This window comes from Trichomycterus rosablanca, chromosome 18, assembly GCF_030014385.1.
Source record: "Trichomycterus rosablanca isolate fTriRos1 chromosome 18, fTriRos1.hap1, whole genome shotgun sequence".
Lineage (NCBI taxonomy): Eukaryota > Metazoa > Chordata > Actinopteri > Siluriformes > Trichomycteridae > Trichomycterus > Trichomycterus rosablanca.
This window is the reverse complement of record NC_086005.1, coordinates 10,680,182-10,699,077: the sequence shown is the minus strand read 5'-3', so window position 1 is coordinate 10,699,077 and position 18,896 is coordinate 10,680,182. Positions and strand designations below refer to the sequence as shown.

At 35.8% G+C, this 18,896-nt stretch overlaps 1 protein-coding gene and 1 long non-coding RNA gene across 2 annotated transcripts in view; both read right to left on the bottom strand.

The window, feature by feature from the left end:
- rps25 (ribosomal protein S25) overlaps positions 1-18,896 on the bottom strand; it is a 240,040-nt gene that overhangs the window by 154,390 nt on the left and 66,754 nt on the right. The gene's annotated exons all lie outside the window — the stretch shown is intronic.
- On the bottom strand, positions 752-5,579 carry LOC134332783 (uncharacterized). Its single transcript, XR_010015309.1, has 3 exons — positions 5,524-5,579; positions 1,575-1,682; positions 752-813 (listed from the first exon to the last, which is right to left on the bottom strand). It is a non-coding gene; the product is annotated as an uncharacterized LOC134332783 (long non-coding RNA).

Below are 18,896 nucleotides of genomic sequence, written 5' to 3'. Positions count from 1 at the left end.
AAAAAAAAGAAAAGTAAAGATAAAGAAAAAGACCGGTCAGAGACACCCTACTGGCCGGATGTGGCCCGGGGGCCGTGCAACTCCCAGGTGTGGTTTAAAGGATAATGGGACAAGATTTACACAAGGTGGTAACATTTTTGAGCACCTGTAGTACTAGGAAAATGTGCTTAGAGGTTTGTAACACAGTTTACATGTAGATACACTTTTTAGGGTCTATTTTTTTGGAGTTCATTATGTGAATTGATCATTAGAGTCACTGACTGGAGTCACACTAAATTGTTATGTCACAGTATCTGAAGTATATCGATTTATCTGCTTTGTGTATTTCCTTTTTCAGTAGCAGTACATCACTGCTTTTGTCCCAGTGGTGTAAAGAATGCAACACATCAACAATTTTTAATATATTTAACATATATAGTTATGTTATTCAAACTTCAAAATTCTTTTCTTCCCTACTTGGCAGTATGTTTTTGACCCAGCAGAAAGTCATATTTTTTAGAAAACCCCTCATAATCTAATGAAAAAAGTAAAAAGCTTTTTAAACATGAAAGTGTCTGGTAATTTAATTTAAAAAAGTAGCAGAAATTCTTAAAATTCAAGATTGTCATAATTGTCACTGTCATAAAATAATTAAATATTGTTATTTGGGTTTACAGTAATACCACACCAATGTGATTCACTTTCAGAACATCTTTATTTCACAAATTTGATTTATATTAAAGCAACAACTCAAACAAACAAAGGTTGAACTTGCAGCATGAGTCCCATTTTAATGGAAAGTGTTAAAGTTCAGGCCAGTCCTTGGATTAGCAGCTGAGGACATAAAATCAATTACAAATGTTAATGTCAACACAGGCTCACATGCATCCATTAAAAAACAAAAGTATTCAATTATGTTTAATAGGGATGTAACGATGCACCACAAGAATAGGTTATTCATTTAAGATTAATCAGTATTCACTTTAAACAGCAGAGGGCACTGACGCTATTCACCTCGCCTGGTTGACGGCACTTCACAAAGTTGCCAGGTCCCCGACCAAATTTTCCAGCCAAATTTATTTATGTGAGGACACTTTCTTTATTTGTATCATTCACGTATTTATATCATGATGGATTTGTTTTACAATTTCATTTCAGTTTTTTTTACACAATAAGCATAGTTCGGCATAGTTTGTACCTACTTCAGAAATAAAAGGACATTCATTATTTAGATAAATAAAAGATAAGCACAAATACAGTATTTTATTTAATTTTTTTAAAGAGAAATAATAAAAAGAAACTTTGTCATAATTTGTCTTCAATTTCATTTTGTTTAAAAAAAATTGGGAAAAAAATCACATTGTGAACCCAGTATCGTGAATCGTATCGCATCGTGTGTAGAATGCATTGTTACATCCCTAATGTTTAACATTTTACACTTTTAAATATTACACTGATTGCCACATCCCAGATAGAAAATAAAACCCATAAATAATTCAAGTTAACAATGTTAGGCAGCTCATCTGCTATGGTCGTTTTTTAAAGGTCTGGCAAAATTACAAAAGAAAAAAAATAACAAAAAGAAAGCATAAAACCTTTAGCTTGTGGTTTGGCGGGATTGGCCATACTGGGGTCTTGTCCACAAGTTTCATGAGGACACATTTTGTTTGAAGTGCCACAGTTGGCACAAGGTGCAGCAGAACCTGTAAGAGAAAAGTCGTTATAGGCTAATTCGTTTGCTCATGAGGAACTGTCAGGTTCTTGGCAAGTAATGAGGAACAGTAAAAACAAACAAACAAACATACTTGGGGTGTGTGTTGCATTCATTCCCACAACATGGGTGACTTGCAAATGTTTAAAGGTACAATTGATGCTAGGACATATATTGGGATTTTAGAGAGATATATCCTGGCATCAAGGCAACATCTTTCCTTTCCTGGAGGTCAGTGGTTATTTAAGCAAGACATACCAGGCCTCATTCTGCATATCCTACAATAGTTTGGCTTTGTAGTCACAGAATGCATCATAAAAAAGAGAATCAGTCAATGATCACCATGGAGCAGAAATTCTACTTGCAAAAATTTAACAATTAGTGTCCTCAGTTCTTAGACCATTAAATAATGTAATTAATAGGAAATGTGATGGAACACAATGCTAAGTGCCATAATTCCAACAGGAGAAAGTTGAAGACAAATAGATTAAGAGCAAATAGGATAAAAAGGGATAGATATTATTACTAGCCCTAATTGCCCTGTCCCAACTTTTTTAAAAATATGTTGCAGACCTGACATGCAGGAGTGGATGGATATTAACAAATGAAATGAGGTTCACCAAACAAAACATGAAATATCTCAGGTTTACACTGGGTGTGTTCGAAAACCTGGGGAGCTGCCTTGCTGTCTTACTGTCGACATAGGCAGCTGCCTAAGTAGAGGGGATTCTAATAAGTCATCGACTCATAAGGCATCGAAAACCTGGGGAGCTGCCTTGCTGTCTTACTGTCGACTGCTCAGTAGAGGGGATTCTAATAAGTCATCGACTCATAAGGCATCAAAAACCTGGGGAGCTGCCTTGCTGTCTTACTGTCGACATAAGCAGCTGCCTAAGAGAGGATTCTAATAAGTCATTACATCTCCCTCCGTGTACCAAAAATGGTTCAACTGTCCCTGAACTTGCAAATATATACACTTGTACATGTTTATACAAATTAAAAATCAATGATAATTTATTAACGTTTGAAAATAAGTCCGTTCTTTGCTTTGCATCGTCCGCCGTATTTTTCTATGAGAAAAGTGCCTCTTTGAATGCTGGGATTGTCTCCACTGCTAAGGCAGCATCGGATCCTCACTCGTTCTTGAGTCAAAATAGCGTTGAAATTTTAAGATACAGTAGTGTTCAAAAAAATAGCAGTGATTTTAAAAAAGTGAATAAAGCACAAAATCATTATAATAACTTTTATTTCCATAAATGCAAATGCACTGAAAATACTACACTTTTAATTCTAAATCAAACCAGTTTGTGTTAATCCTTTACAGAAAGTTAAGAAAAATGAATATTAGGCTGTTCAAAATAATAGCAGTGCCAGCATTGTTCTTTAAAAACTCAAAAAATGTATCTATAACATGAAAAAATGTTTGAGGTTTCACTTTACTTTAAATTACTGAACTAATATTTAGTGGCATAACAATTGTTTCTGAGATCTGTGTTGCATGGAGTCGACCAACTTCTGGCACCTCTGAACACGTATTCCAGTCCAGGATGATTAGACTACATTCCACAGTTCTTCTGCAATTTTGGGTTTTGCCTCAAAAAAACGCGTTTCAGATTTCAGCCCACAAGTTCTCTATGGGATTGAAGTCAGGGGATTGGGCTGGCCACTCTATTACCTCAATCTTGTTTGTCTGTAACCAAGATGTTTTGGGTCATTGTCATGTTAAAACACCCATTTTAAGGGCATTTCTTCTTCGACATAGGGCAACATGATCTCCTCAAGTATTCTGATATATTTAAACTGATCCGTGATCCCTCGTATGTGATAAATAGACATAACACCATGGTATGAGAAACATCCCCATATCATAGTTTTGTACCACCATGCTTTACTGTCTTCACAGTGTACTTTGGCTCGAATTCATTGCTCGAGGGTCATCTGACATACTGTCTATGGCCACTTGACCCAAAAAGAACAATTTTGCTTTCACCAGTCCACAAAATGTTGAGCCATTTCTCTTTGGACCAGTCAATGTGTTCTTCGCAAATGTTAACCCATTCAGGACATGTCTTTTTCTTAACAACGGGACTTTGCAAGGAGTTCTTGCTGGTAAATTGGCTTCACTTAATCATCTTCTGTACTCACTGGTAACTTCAGATGTTCCTTGATCTTTCTGGAGGTGATCACTGGCTGAACCTTTGCCATTCTGGCTATTCTTTGATCCATTCAAACAGTAGTTCCATGCTTCCTTCTGCGTCTTTCAGGTTTTGGTTGTCACTTTAAGGCATTTGAGATCATTTTAGCTTATCAGCCTATCATTTGCTGCACTTCTCTGTATGTTTTTTCCCTCTAAAATCAACTTTTTAATCAAAGTACGCTGTTCATCAGAACAATGTCTGGAACAACCCATTTTACCCAGTATTTCAGAAGAAAATGCGCTGTGACCAACCTGTGCAACATTTGCCACCCTCCTACCTTAAATAAGGGCCAAAATTGACACCCATTCTTCTGCAGAATGAATGACTTCACCAATTGAACTCCTCACTGCTATTATTTTGAACAACCCCCTTTCAATCAATGCTTCGATTACTCAGAATGAACGGCATGCATGTCCTAATTGTTGGGTTTGTTTTGTTTTCAATACTCTACTACACTTTCAAGTAAATTTTTTGCTATGTAGAAATAGCATTTCTACTAAAAACTTTGATTTATCAAGTTAATGGTGTTGGACTGCTATTTTTTTGAACACCACTGTACCTTACTAGGATTTCGGACAGCCTTACGTAAAATGCTGTTTATGTAGAGAGCTCCCTAGGTTTTTGAACACACCCACTGTCTGCTATGAAATTATAGTAAAAGTCAATGTAAGATACTGATACATCTCCCTCATTTGCTTTACTGGTAGATGGCCTAATCCAGGATAAAAGAGAGCTGCTACCCGTAGTTCCTTTTCTCTCTGTTTTTGTAACCTTTCTTTTGTTGGCATTATGCTGCAAAATTTGTAAATGAGATAAATCAATGTTGTGCATAATAATCAAGAGTGACTTACTGAATCTCCATAAAGGGGAGAACACAGTATACATCATTTTACTGTTTTCTGACAGAGTTGAAACATTAAACCAAATATACCTCACCAGACTGTCATGTAGCTCAACTTAAGACCTACCTTTGATTTCAAATCAGAAACCCACTTTGGGTAGTTAATGTTAACAATGGGCCTATTATTATGCCAATAAAATCAAATAGACATCTAAATAAAATTTTTCCATTTATTCATAATTTTTTGTATGCTGTTCTATATCATAGAGCATTATATTTAGCCTTCTACATATATTAGTTTGTAATGTTAATTACCTAGCAAAATTATTCCTCATTTGTAAACTGTTGAAGTATAAATGCTTGCATGAAAATAACTCCTTGACTAAAGGTGGCTTTTCCTACTCAGCGTTTGGGCCAGGATGCTGTAATTATAAAATATTGTATGTTTGTATCTATTTTCAACACTTTACTGTGAGAGCTACTTGACATTCTCCTGCACAATGTTTGTGCTCATGCTTTTTTTTCTTCAGGCTTTCACATCAAAATAAGTAAGATTTTAAATGAAACAAAACCAGTGAACTTGTCTAATTTGTAAAACAGTAAAACTGTCTTTAAATTCTTTGTCTGTCTGTCTGTCTGCTGCAGTTTGTCCCCCTCCCCCTTCATTAAACATGACAAACATCAGTAAACAGCTGGACGAGGCTTTGAAATCACGTATTTCATGACTCATGAGTACAAAACGTGTAGGCCATGCGTTATGCATGGATGCCCTTTGTATGAAACACTGTCATTACCTGTCTGTCTGATGCTGCGGGTCAGAGGAGAAGTGTGTAGCAGCGGTTTGGCCTGGCACTCAGCACTGCATGAGTGCTAACCGGAGGAGGAGGAGGAAGGGGCAAGACGGGAGCTTGTGCGCGCCGCGGATCAGATCGGGGCAGAATTCTCACAAGAACTCAAATAAATGCCCGTCAGATATCAAAGCACTTTTGGGGGGAATTGATGACAGAGAGGGTCATTTTTATTTTTAAATATTGATGAATGTAGAAAAAAACTGGGCTCCAGCAGAAAGGGCACTTTTCTCATCCATGGCAAAAGGGCAGGTGCTTGAGCACCACTAGGGGTCTATCTGTGCACGTGCCTGCTGTTAGAGCAACAACATCAGGGTCGGAATCCCACATCAGGTCACCTGAGAAGAGATTTTAACTGGTTACACTGGGTTGTAGGCAGCTAAATCTAACTTATAAAATTACAAAAACATTAATTAAAAATTTTGTTTAGCATTTCCTGTGTACATCCTACAACAGTGTGGCTTCATGGTCAGTTCTGTTTTCTAGCAAATCATTTGGATTTAATTGCCAGAACGAAGTATGTTTTGCTCTTTGGTAAATGGAAACATCAATTATTGCTGTAAAACTTTTAACCACCTTGTGTCTATATACACTCAAACTGAAAACACTTTAGTGAAGGATCTTGCTAGTAGTGGTGTGCGATACTGCAAAATTTGGTATCGATCCGATACCAAGTAAATACAGGACCAGTATCGCAGATACCGATACCAATACTTTTTACTTATAAAGCAGCTTATTTACTTTCATGTAGGGAGGAGCAGTGTGTCATGAGGTGAATGTATCATCAATATGCTTTGACGACTGAATAATTTTGTGTTATTTAATTATTTAACTAATTATTTAGTTAATTTTAACTGGTTACACTGGGTTGTAGGCAGCTAAATCTAACTTATGAAATTCTAAAAAAAAAAGCATTAATTAAAATTGTCATAACAATGTGTGGTACATGAAATTTGATATAAGTCTGTTTGATATGATCATTTAATTCTATTTTTTTAAACGGCATGCTTTTGTAATAAAATGTGTGCACTGTATTAATAAACTTAATTTATACAGATAATCCTGTGTTATTTTCTTTGTTTTGCTGCTCTGGTCAGAATGCTCTGGTCTGCTGAGCAGGAACCGAGCCCTAACCTCTGCTGCCAGACCGACTTCCACACTCCAAACCCACACGTCTATGTCCCTCTATGTCTCTTCACAAGGGAAACCTTCTCTCAAGAGTTGCTGTAAAGCTGGAATCATTTTATTAATATAATTGCTGTAAAGAGTGAAGACACACGGAATTCTGTTGACAATTAAAGCATTTCTGTTTGGCCCTAGTTTCTACATTGTTCAAAGAAAAAGACAAGGTACAAAATATTGTAAAGTATTTTTTTTTTTATAAAACACTATCCCAATCATCCAGTCTTCTTTAAAATGGCTTTTTTTTTAGCACTGATTTTGTTTCATTGCTACCATTAAATAAATCCTAATTTTACATAGTCTGTTAATGTTTGTGGTGTCATGAACACAGACCTTAATTGATAACATTTACATTTATATTTTAAGCATTTAGCAGATGCCTTTATCCAAAGCGACTTACAATTGAGACAGTATACATTGCAAGCAATTGAGGGTTAAGGGCCTTGCTCAAGGGCCCAACAGTGGCAACCTGGCTGATGCAGGGCTTGAATCAACTTCAGTTTGAGTGTAAATAGACACAAGCTGGTTAAATTTGCCAGTAGGGTGCACCAGTGATGAACTGTGATTATAACCTTATTTAGCTTAAAATAACATTTACAGTACATGTGTAATGTTACATTTTGCTGTATGACAAAACATATTTACCCTGCAAAAACAGAGTCCTTTTGGCATAGAATAATTAAATAGAATGCCTTTGTCATATAACAATATATATTTTTGGATTAGTCATGCAATAGTTTACTGTGTTATTTTTATGTTAAACATGTAGTTAGTTATGAGGAACATCTGAGGAACTTTGTCTGCAGAAAGTAACATCACTGTTCATTCTTTTCCTGTTACAGAATTATGAAGCTCCTGCTTGTGACTCTGGTTCTTTCTCTGCTTTTGGTGGAGGGTGAGTGATTTAAGCTTTAAAAAAGTACATAATGATGCACTAATTATGACTCTTACACACCTATAGACTCATATTGAGGCCTATTGACTTTAAAATGTAAAAACTAATGCAGTACTTGAGTTCCTTTTTATAAGTACTGTAACTTACTTCTACACAACACAATTAGAGAACACTTTTACTTAAACTTGAAGTTTTATTTGATACCCTACCTAACTCTTTGGCTGTAATTTTGGCTTTCAAAAGCATGCTTGCATATGGATCTACATTTTTGCAATGGAAGGTGTTCCTGAGGCCCTGCATTGCACTCATCATAGCTGATGATCATCATATTCAACATCATCACCCACTGTTGCTTGTATAAAGTAGAACATATTCCACACAATGCCATTAACTTGCCACAACCTGCCTGTTGAATGTGATCCATTTATAAAATTATTATTATACAATTATAAAACGGATAGTTCCGGTCCTAAAATCTGATTGGCTGAGCCGCGTTCGAAGCTGTTGTAAAATCCCCGATAAACGCACACCTATGACCACCTCACATCATTCCATATTAATACGCCACTGAAAAGAAAAAAAATAATGTTATGTTCGCCCTCATGTTGCCTAGCAACACTGTTAATCGAACTACCTTGCGTCGCGGAAGAATGCTTTATTAAAGCAATAAGCCACGAGAGGCCGTGCATTACTGTGATTTTAGCACGGGGATGACGTTTTTGTTCTAAAACTTCTTTCCCCGTGCTAAAATCATAACAGTAATGCACGGTCTCGAGTGGCTTATTACTTTTATAAAACGGCGGTCAACATGAAATATAATAAATACAACAATGTTTAATTCATAAATGTATTTATTGTGTATAAACTTACAATAAAGCATTCTTCCGCAACGCAAAATAGTTCGATTAACAGTGTTGCTAGGCAACATGAGGGCGAAAATAACATTAACTTTTCCTATTCAGTGGCGTATTAATATGGAATGATGTGAGGTGGTCCTAGGTGTGCGTTTATCTGGGATTTTACAACGGCTTCGAACGCGGCTCAGCCAATCAGATTTTAGGACCGGAACTATCCGTTTTATAATGTAAGTTTATACACAATAAATACATTTATGAATTAAACATTGTTGTATTTATTGTATTTTATGTTGACCGCCGTTTTATAAAAGCAATAAGCCACTCGAGACCGTGCGTTACTGCTATGATTTTAGCACGGGATAAAAGTCATTCCCGTGCTAAAATCACAGTAACGCACGGCCTATCGTGGCTTATTGCTTTATTATATCAATTTCTTATGTGCTTACTTTGTTACAGGTTCTGCTCTTCAGTGTGTCAAGCGTGATGTGAATGACCTCACATGTACATCTGAAACTTGCACTTATGGAAACATATGCATGAAGACAGCAGTAAATACCATGACTGCCCGTGGTATGTTTTATTATTAAGACATTTTTATATAGCTTTTACTCTGTAGTTGACTATATGTAGTTTTCTGTAAGGAAATTGTTTAAACTATATGGTTTGATGGTGGAGTAACAAGAAGAGTGTGTAAAGGTCAGGTTCCTAATCTACAACCCCAAATCAGAAAAAGTTGGGACAGCATGAAAAATGTAAATAATAAAAAATACTAAATTTCTTACATTTACTTTGACTTTTATTTGATTGCAGACAGTATGAACCTGAGATATTTCATGTTTTGTCTGCTCAACTTCATTTCATTTATTAATAAACATCCATTCCTGCATTTCTTAAGATGTCGTCGTTGTCGCTTTTTTTGTTTCAAAATTCTGTGTGATGGTCCATCTTAGATGCCTCAGAGCCCAGAGAAGTCAGCAGTCTAATTGCTCTTCTTTGCTTTTTTCTGATGCAACCCTCTTTATTTTTATCTAATCTTGGGCTTGTCACTGAGAGCTTACTGACAACTGCACCTCTGAATGGCTACACTGTTCAGCACAATAATCCTAAAACTAGCCTATCATGTCTGTGTAGATGCCTGGTCGGCCAAAAGCACAGCTGGGATTTGAAGCCGGACCTCAGTGATGAATGGCTAGCATTACTCTAAATTTGACTTTTTAAATAGTTTGCAAAATGATGACATGAGCTATATAACTGTTTAAAAAGCTCGCATTATGCTAAAGCATTATGTTCTATGATTCAGAATGACTGATTATTTTCTTTTTCTTTCTCTAGCTTTAAATAAATGCACCACTCTGACTGAATGTGTTATCAGAGGGAGCGTTTGCTGCAAGACCGACCTCTGCAACAAATAATCACTAATACTGAATTATACTTCTAAACTGAGAAACATTCCATTTTTATACTGATAATGTAAATAAAACAGTTTAATTGTACAATAAAGATCTGCACGTACTTCAGTTGGTCCATTCTACAATTGTATCATTTGTAAATGGTATTGTAGTTATAACATGTTAGTGTGTTGTACTGTAATAAGTGTATTAGATGTAGCAGTGTTGTTGGAATTTTAAAGACCTTAATGCTAAGGCAAGACAAGTGCCAACAGCATTCTCTTATTAGAAAGTGTCTATTGATAAATAAATAACATTGTGTGGCTACAGACAGTGCTAACAGGGTAAAAGATCCCAACAGCACGGTGGCACCTGCTACACTCATATCAGGACAACACACACTACCATGTCATTACCATGATTGTGGTTTTGCAGATATATGAATGGTCCATAACTTTTTAAGTTGGGGTCCTGTAGGAGTTTATTTTATGAATGGAGTAGAGTACACAGAGCAACAAACTCTTTCATGCATGCAAGGCATGTATAAACGTGGTTAAATTAAATGTTAACACAGCATTAGATAAACAACAGTTATTCAACTGTATTCAATCAAGAATAGCTCATTTGAGCACCTTGCATAGTTCTGAAAGAGAATACAAAATAAGTCACATAATAACAGCATTACATACACTTAAACTTTAAACTTTTAAAGAAATTAAAACTAAAACCACACATTACTAACCTTAGGCGTTCCACTAAACGAGTCAAAAACAGGTGTGCGCATGCTCGGTAGGACAAATCGATGGGTAGGATAAATCTACAGAGCACCCGCTGCTCGTTTAGGACAGTAACTGCAGAGCGATATGTGCTTTCACGTCCAAGTCTCAAAAAGTCTCCAATAAAAATCACTTTTTTGAAAAAAAGTCGCTGGGGGGTCTGAAAACTCACTAAATAAAGCCGCTAAGTTGGCAACACTGGTTACGAAGTACTTAGCATCACAAACATTTTGGGAAATGCACCCCAGATCTTGGTTCAACATTTGTCTGACAGGGAACTTGCTTCTGGGCCATATCTTTCCCAGTCCATGAAATATTGGTTGTTCCCTTTTACCAGACACAATTAAACAATAATTGAACATACACATTTAGTAAATATACTGTAAATCTATATACAGTACATGTAAATATATTGTGACAATATACAGTACACGTGAGTACATAATTATTTAGTACTACTACAAATAGAGATTGATGTGATTCAACATTTGTTTATTTAGTGGAGGTGGTTAAAGGAAACAATGCGTTTGCAGTGCAAATAGATTTTGCTCTTTGGTAAATTGAAACATCAATTATTGCTGTTAAGTATCTTATGTCTATACACACTCAAACTGAAAACACTTTAGTAAATGATCTTGCTAACTTGGTGACCCTTGACAGAAGATTTAAGTTGCAGGCTTTTAGATGTGATCCTGCTCTGTGTGCATCTGATGTTGAATCACAGGTGGTTCCTGGAGTCAGCCATCTTACGTGCTTCTGTTAACCTTAAGTGTTAACTTTATAACCCAAAGAGGGTTATACTAGAATCTTAAAGTTTCAACATGAACATAAACACTGTTTCACAACTGTTTGACAGTCCAGCCTCCAAGATGCTGTAATTTCTGAACCTGTAGGTCTCTGTATAACCTGCAGGTAACATCAGGATTATGGACAAACCAAAATGATTTGATGACATTTTAAATAAATACAGTAACCCTGCTAATTTTTATAAATTGTTTGACTCTAAAGACTGTAACCAATACGTTTTCTTATAACAACAAGTTAATATTTCGGGGGTTTAGTATTTCATTTATACAGAGGCCTACAGGTTCAGAAATTACAGCATCTAAGAGGCTGGACTGTCAAACAGTTGTGGAACAGTGTTCATGTTCATGTTGAAACTTTAATCCAATCTCCCAAAATGAACTAACTGCGTTGATTAAATCATCAAAGTCATCATCGTGTATACTCGATCCTGTTCCAACTCGTTTACTTAAAGATTTACTCCCAGCCATTGTAGATCCCCTGCTTACATTAATCAATGCATCCCTTAGCCTTGGGTACATACCTAAGTTGTTTAAAAGTGCTGTTATTAAACCCCTGATTAAAAAACCTAACCTTGATCCACATGTTTTATCTAATTATAGGCCAATTTCAAACCTTCCTTTTGTCTCTATGATATTAGAAAAAGTCGTTTCCAAACAATTACTGTATGTTCTTATTTGAATGAAAATTGTATTCATGAAAAATTGCAATCTGGTTTTAGACCCAAGCATAGTACCGAAACCGCATTAATTAGAGTAGTTAACAAGTTGTTAATGTCTTCTGATAATGGATGTGTCTCTTTTCTTGTTCTATTAGATCTTAGTGCAGCATTTGTTACGGTCGATCATAACATTTTACTGGAGAGGCTAGAAAATACAGTAGGTGTTAAAGGACTCGCACTCTCTTGGTTTCAATCATATTTGACTGACCGCTCTCAATTGGTTTATGTAAATCATAAATGCTCGGAAACTACAAAAGTGTGGTGTTCCACAAGGGTCGGTACTGGGACCGCTATTATTTACACTCTATAACTTAATTCAGATAAAACAGAGGTTTTACTTGTTGGCTCTAAAGCTGCAAGAGACAAGTTGTCTAACCTGGTGCTAAACCTAAACACTTTCTCTGTTAATCCCAGCCCAGATGTAAAAAACTGTCACACTAGGTTCAGATCTTTCCTTTGATACACACGTCAATAATATTACTAGAGTTGCTTTCTATCATTTAATAATAATAATCATTTGCATAATATTTCTAAAATAAGAAATATACTATCTGTTAATGACACCGAAAAACTGATCCATGCGTTTATAACTTCTCGGTTGGATTATCGTAATGCTCTTCTAACTGGATGCTCTGGTAGATCCATAAACAAACTCCAGTTAGTTCAAAATACAGCAGCTCCAGTGCTAACTAGAACTAAAAAATTTGATCATATTAGTCCTGTTCTATAATCTCTACACTGGCTGCCAGTTAAATTCTGCATTGATTACAAAATACTTTTACTAACCTATAAAGCGCTACATGGTCTGGCTCCACAGTATCTGAGTGAACTTATTAATCACTACAACCCACTTCGCCCACAAGATGCAGGGTTACTTATAGTTCCTAGAATTAAAAAGATCAGGGCTGGTGGAAGAGCATTTTCTTACAAAGCTCCACAACTTTGGAATAATCTTCCTGCCTCTGTTCGGGATTCGGACACAGTCTCAATGTTTAAGTCTAGACTGAAAACATATTTATTTTCTCAGGCTTTTGACTAGTGTAGACAAGGGTGCAGAGCTTGGGGACTTGGACACTTTTTGGATAGAATAATCAAATACAATGCCTCTATTTGTCATATATAGATATATATTTTTGGATTAGTCATGCAATAGGTACTGAGAAAACTGTGTTATTTTTATGTTAAACATGTAGTTAGTAATAAGGAACATCAGAAGAACTTTGTCTGCAGAAAGTAACATCACTGTTCCTTTTATATGTTACAGAATTATGAAGCTCCTGCTTGTGACTCTGGTTCTTTCTCTGCTTTTGGTGGAGGGTGAGTGATTTAAGCTTTAAAAAAGTACATAATGATGAACTAATTATGACTCTTACACCCCTACAGGCTCATATTCAAGCCTATTGGCTTCAAAATGTAAAAACTAACGCAGTACTTGTACCTTTTCATCAAGTAACTTTCTTACTTCTACACAACACATTTAGAGGACACTTTTGCTTTAACGTGAGTTTTTATTTGATACCCTACCAAACTATTTGGCTGAAATTTTGGCCTTTAAAAGCATGCTTGTATATGGATTAAGTCTGGCCAGGTCAGATTTTATACGGTCCGCGTCTTAAATTGTATTATTTGTGGCCCACCAGCACAGTCAAACAAAAATAATAAATCATACAAATTTAATAATAAATCATACAAATTTAATTTAATTTAACATTGTTCTTCGTGATACACTGTAACTGTTAAAAAAGCTCGCATTATGCTAAAGCATTATGTTCTATGATTCAGAATGACTGATTATTTTCTTTTTCTTTCTCTAGCTTTAAATAAATGCACCACTCTGACTGAATGTGTTATCAGAGGGAGCGTTTGCTGCAAGACCGACCTCTGCAACAAATAATCACTAATACTGAATTATACTTCTAAACTGAGAAACATTCCATTTTTATACTGATAATGTAAATAAAACAGTTTAATTGTACAATAAAGATCTGCACGTACTTCAGTTGGTCCATTCTACAATTGTATCATTTGTAAATGGTATTGTAGTTATAACATGTTAGTGTGTGTTGTACTGTAATAAGTGTATTAGATGTAGCTAGCAGTGTTGTTGGAATTTTAAAGACCTTAATGCTAAGGCAAGACAAGTGCCAACAGCATTCTCTTATTAGAAAGTGTCTATTGATAAATAAATAACATTGTGTGGCTACAGACAGTGCTAACAGGGTAAAAGATCCCAACAGCACGGTGGCACCTGCTACACTCATATCAGGACAACACACACTACCATGTCATTACCATGGTTGTGGTTTTGCAGATATATGAATGGTCCATAACTTTTTAAGTTGGGGTCCTGTAGGAGTTTATTTTATGAATGGAGTAGAGTACACAGAGCAACAAACTCTTTCGTGCATGCAAGGCATGTATAAACGTGGTTAAATTAAATGTTAACACAGCATTAGATAAACAACAGTTATTCAACTGTATTCAATCAAGAATAGCTCATTTGAGCACCTTGCATAGTTCTGAAAGAGAATACAAAATAAGTCACATAATAACGGCATTACATACACTTAAACTTTAAACTTTTAAAGAAATTAAAACTAAAACCACACATTACTAACCTTAGGCGTTCCACTAAACGAGTCAAAAACAGGTGTGCGCATGCTCGGTAGGACAAATCGATGGGTAGGATAAATCTACAGAGCACCCGCTGCTCGTTTAGGACAGTAACTGCAGAGCGATATGTGCTTTCACGTCCAAGTCTCAAAAAGTCTCCAATAAAAATCACTTTTTTGAAAAAAAGTCGCTGGGGGGTCTGAAAACTCACTAAATAAAGCCGCTAAGTTGGCAACACTGGTTACGAAGTACTTAGCATCACAAACATTTTGGGAAATGCACCCCAGATCTTGGTTCAACATTTGTCTGACAGGGAACTTGCTTCTGGGCCATATCTTTCCCAGTCCATGAAATATTGGTTGTTCCCTTTTACCAGACACAATTAAACAATAATTGAACATACACATTTAGTAAATATACTGTAAATCTATATACAGTACATGTAAATATATTGTGACAATATACAGTACACGTGAGTACATAATTATTTAGTACTACTACAAATAGAGATTGATGTGATTCAACATTTGTTTATTTAGTGGAGGTGGTTAAAGAAAACAATGCGTTTGCAGTGCAAATAGATTTTGCTCTTTGGTAAATTGAAACATCAATTATTGCTGTTAAGTATCTTATGTCTATACACACTCAAACTGAAAACACTTTAGTAAATGATCTTGCTAACTTGGTGACCCTTGACAGAAGATTTAAGTTGCAGGCTTTTAGATGTGATCCTGCTCTGTGTGCATCTGATGTTGAATCACAGGTGGTTCCTGGAGTCAGCCATCTTACGTGCTTCTGTTAACCTTAAGTGTTAACTTTATAACCCAAAGAGGGTTATACTAGAATCTTAAAGTTTCAACATGAACATAAACACTGTTTCACAACTGTTTGACAGTCCAGCCTCCAAGATGCTGTAATTTCTGAACCTGTAGGTCTCTGTATAACCTGCAGGCAACATCAGGATTATGGACAAACCAAAATGATTTGATGACATTTTAAATAAATACAGTAATCCTGCTAATTTTTATAAATTGTTTGACTCTAAAGACTGTAACCAATTCGTTTTCTAATAACAACAAGTTAATATTTCGGGGGTTTAGTATTTCATTTATACAGAGGCCTACAGGTTCAGAAATTACAGCATCTAAGAGGCTGGACTGTCAAACAGTTGTAGAACAGTGTTCATGTTCATGTTGAAACTTTAATCCAATCTCCCAAAATGAACTAACTGCGTTGATTAAATCATCAAAGTCATCATCGTGTATACTCGATCCTGTTCCAACTCGTTTACTTAAAGATTTACTCCCAGCCATTGTAGATCCCCTGCTTACATTAATCAATGCATCCCTTAGCCTTGGGTACATTCCTAAGTTGTTTAAAAGTGCTGTTATTAAACCTCTGATTAAAAAACCTAACCTTGATCCACATGTTTTATCTAATTATAGGCCAATTTCAAACCTCCCTTTTGTCTCTAAGATATTAGAAAAAGTCGTTTCCAAACAATTACTGTATGTTCTTATTTGAATGAAAATTGTATTCATGAAAAATTGCAATCTGGTTTTAGACCCAAGCATAGTACCGAAACCGCATTAATTAGAGTAGTTAACAAGTTGTTAATGTCTTCTGATAATGGATGTGTCTCTTTTCTTGTTCTATTAGATCTTAGTGCAGCATTTGATACGGTCGATCATAACATTTTACTGGAGAGGCTAGAAAATACAGTAGGTGTTAAAGGACTCGCACTCTCTTGGTTTCAATCATATTTGACTGACCGCTCTCAATTGGTTTATGTAAATCATAAATGCTCGGAAACTACAAAAGTGTGGTGTTCCACAAGGGTCGGTACTGGGACCGCTATTATTTACACTCTATAACTTAATTCAGATAAAACAGAGGTTTTACTTGTTGGCTCTAAAGCTGCAAGAGACAAGTTGTCTAACCTGGTGCTAAACCTAAACACTTTCTCTGTTAATCCCAGCCCAGATGTAAAAAACTGTCACACTAGGTTCAGATCTTTCCTTTGATACACACGTCAATAATATTACTAGAGTTGCTTTCTATCATTTAATAATAATAATCATTTGCATAATATTTCTAAAATAAGAAATATACTATCTGTTAATGACACCGAAAAACTGATCCATGCGTTTATAACTTCTCGGTTGGATTATCGTAATGCTCTTCTAACTGGATGCTCTGGTAGATCCATAAACAAACTCCAGTTAGTTCAAAATACAGCAGCTCCAGTGCTAACTAGAACTAAAAAATTTGATCATATTAGTCCTGTTCTATAATCTCTACACTGGCTGCCAGTTAAATTCCGCATTGATTACAAAATACTTTTACTAACCTATAAAGCGCTACATGGTCTGGCTCCACAGTATCTGAGTGAACTTATTAATCACTACAACCCACTTCGCTCACAAGATGCAGGGTTACTTATAGTTCCTAGAATTAAAAAGATCACGGCTGGTGGAAGAGCATTTTCTTACAAAGCTCCACAACTTTGGAATAATCTTCCTGCCTCTGTTCGGGATTCGGACACAGTCTCAATGTTTAAGTCTAGACTGAAAACATATTTATTTTCTCAGGCTTTTGACTAGTGTAGACAAGGGTGCAGAGCTTGGGGACTTGGACACTTTTTGGATAGAATAATCAAATACAATGCCTCTATTTGTCATATATAGATATATATTTTTGGATTAGTCATGCAATAGGTACTGAGAAAACTGTGTTATTTTTATGTTAAACATGTAGTTAGTAATAAGGAACATCAGAAGAACTTTGTCTGCAGAAAGTAACATCACTGTTCCTTTTATATGTTACAGAATTATGAAGCTCCTGCTTGTGACTATGGTTCTTTCCCTGCTTTTGGTGGAGAGTAAGTGATTTAAGCTTTAAAAAAAGTACAAAATGATGCACTAATTATGACTCTTAATGAATTATGACACTTGCATAAACTAGAGGTTTTATTTGATGCCATATCTATTCTTGGCTGAAATGTTGGCCTTCATAAGCATGCTTGTATATGGAATAAGTACTCTAAATTGAAACCTTTTCCAATGGAAGGAGTGCTTGAGGCCCTGCATTGCACTGCATCCCTGCATCATCATAGCCGATATAGCTTTATATTCAACATCATCACTGTTGCTTGTATAAAGTAGAATATATCCCAAATTATGCCATGAACTTCCTGTCTGTTGAATGTGATCCATTTATAAAACTCTCTGCAATCTGACATTTAATGTCTTTAACAAAAACTGCAAATATATAATTTTTATGTGATAACTTATGTGCTACAGGTTCTGCTCTTCAATGTTACTGTGATTATTATCAGGATACATGTATTGGTGAATTTTGCACTAATGGAAACAACACATGCATGAGGACAGCAGTAATGCCCATGACTGGCCGTGGTATGTTTTTTTATTAAGACACTTTTATATAGCTTTTACTCTGTAGTTTTACGGTTTAATTCCAAGTGGCTTACTGCAAGGATAGTAACAAGAAGAGTATGTGAAGGTCAGGTTTCTAATCTAGAATGTGTGTGTGTGTGTGTGTGTGTGTGTGTGTGTGTGTGTGTGTGTGTGTGTGTGTGTGTGTGTGTGTGTGTGTGTGTGTGTGTGTGCGTAAAGATGTAGCTTTGAAAAGTGTGTGTGAAGTTGGAAGTTGCTGTGTAGAGACTGTTAAGGTGAAAAAAATAAAAATGCAGAAGGACCAGAAACCTTAGCAACAGCCCTGAATGTGTGTTGATAAGAGGATAGGGTGAGATTTACCAAAAAACAACATAGCTTCTGTAATGGAATGTTCCAATGGTTAACTATCATATAATATTGCACACATTGCTGAAGACAAATCAAGTGAATGGTGCCCAATTTATCTAGGCACAATGTTAACCATTTAATTTTATAATATCAATAAGTTATATCTGAGTGAGTTCAGTACTTCATGTGTTCTTGATTTGGGATTTATTCTAATTAAAGGAAAAGCATATTAACCCCTAGAGCAACAGTTCACAACATTGGGGTATGGACCCCACATGAGGTTGAGTTCAGAGCTCTATGCAAGTTACTGGCATTCCTC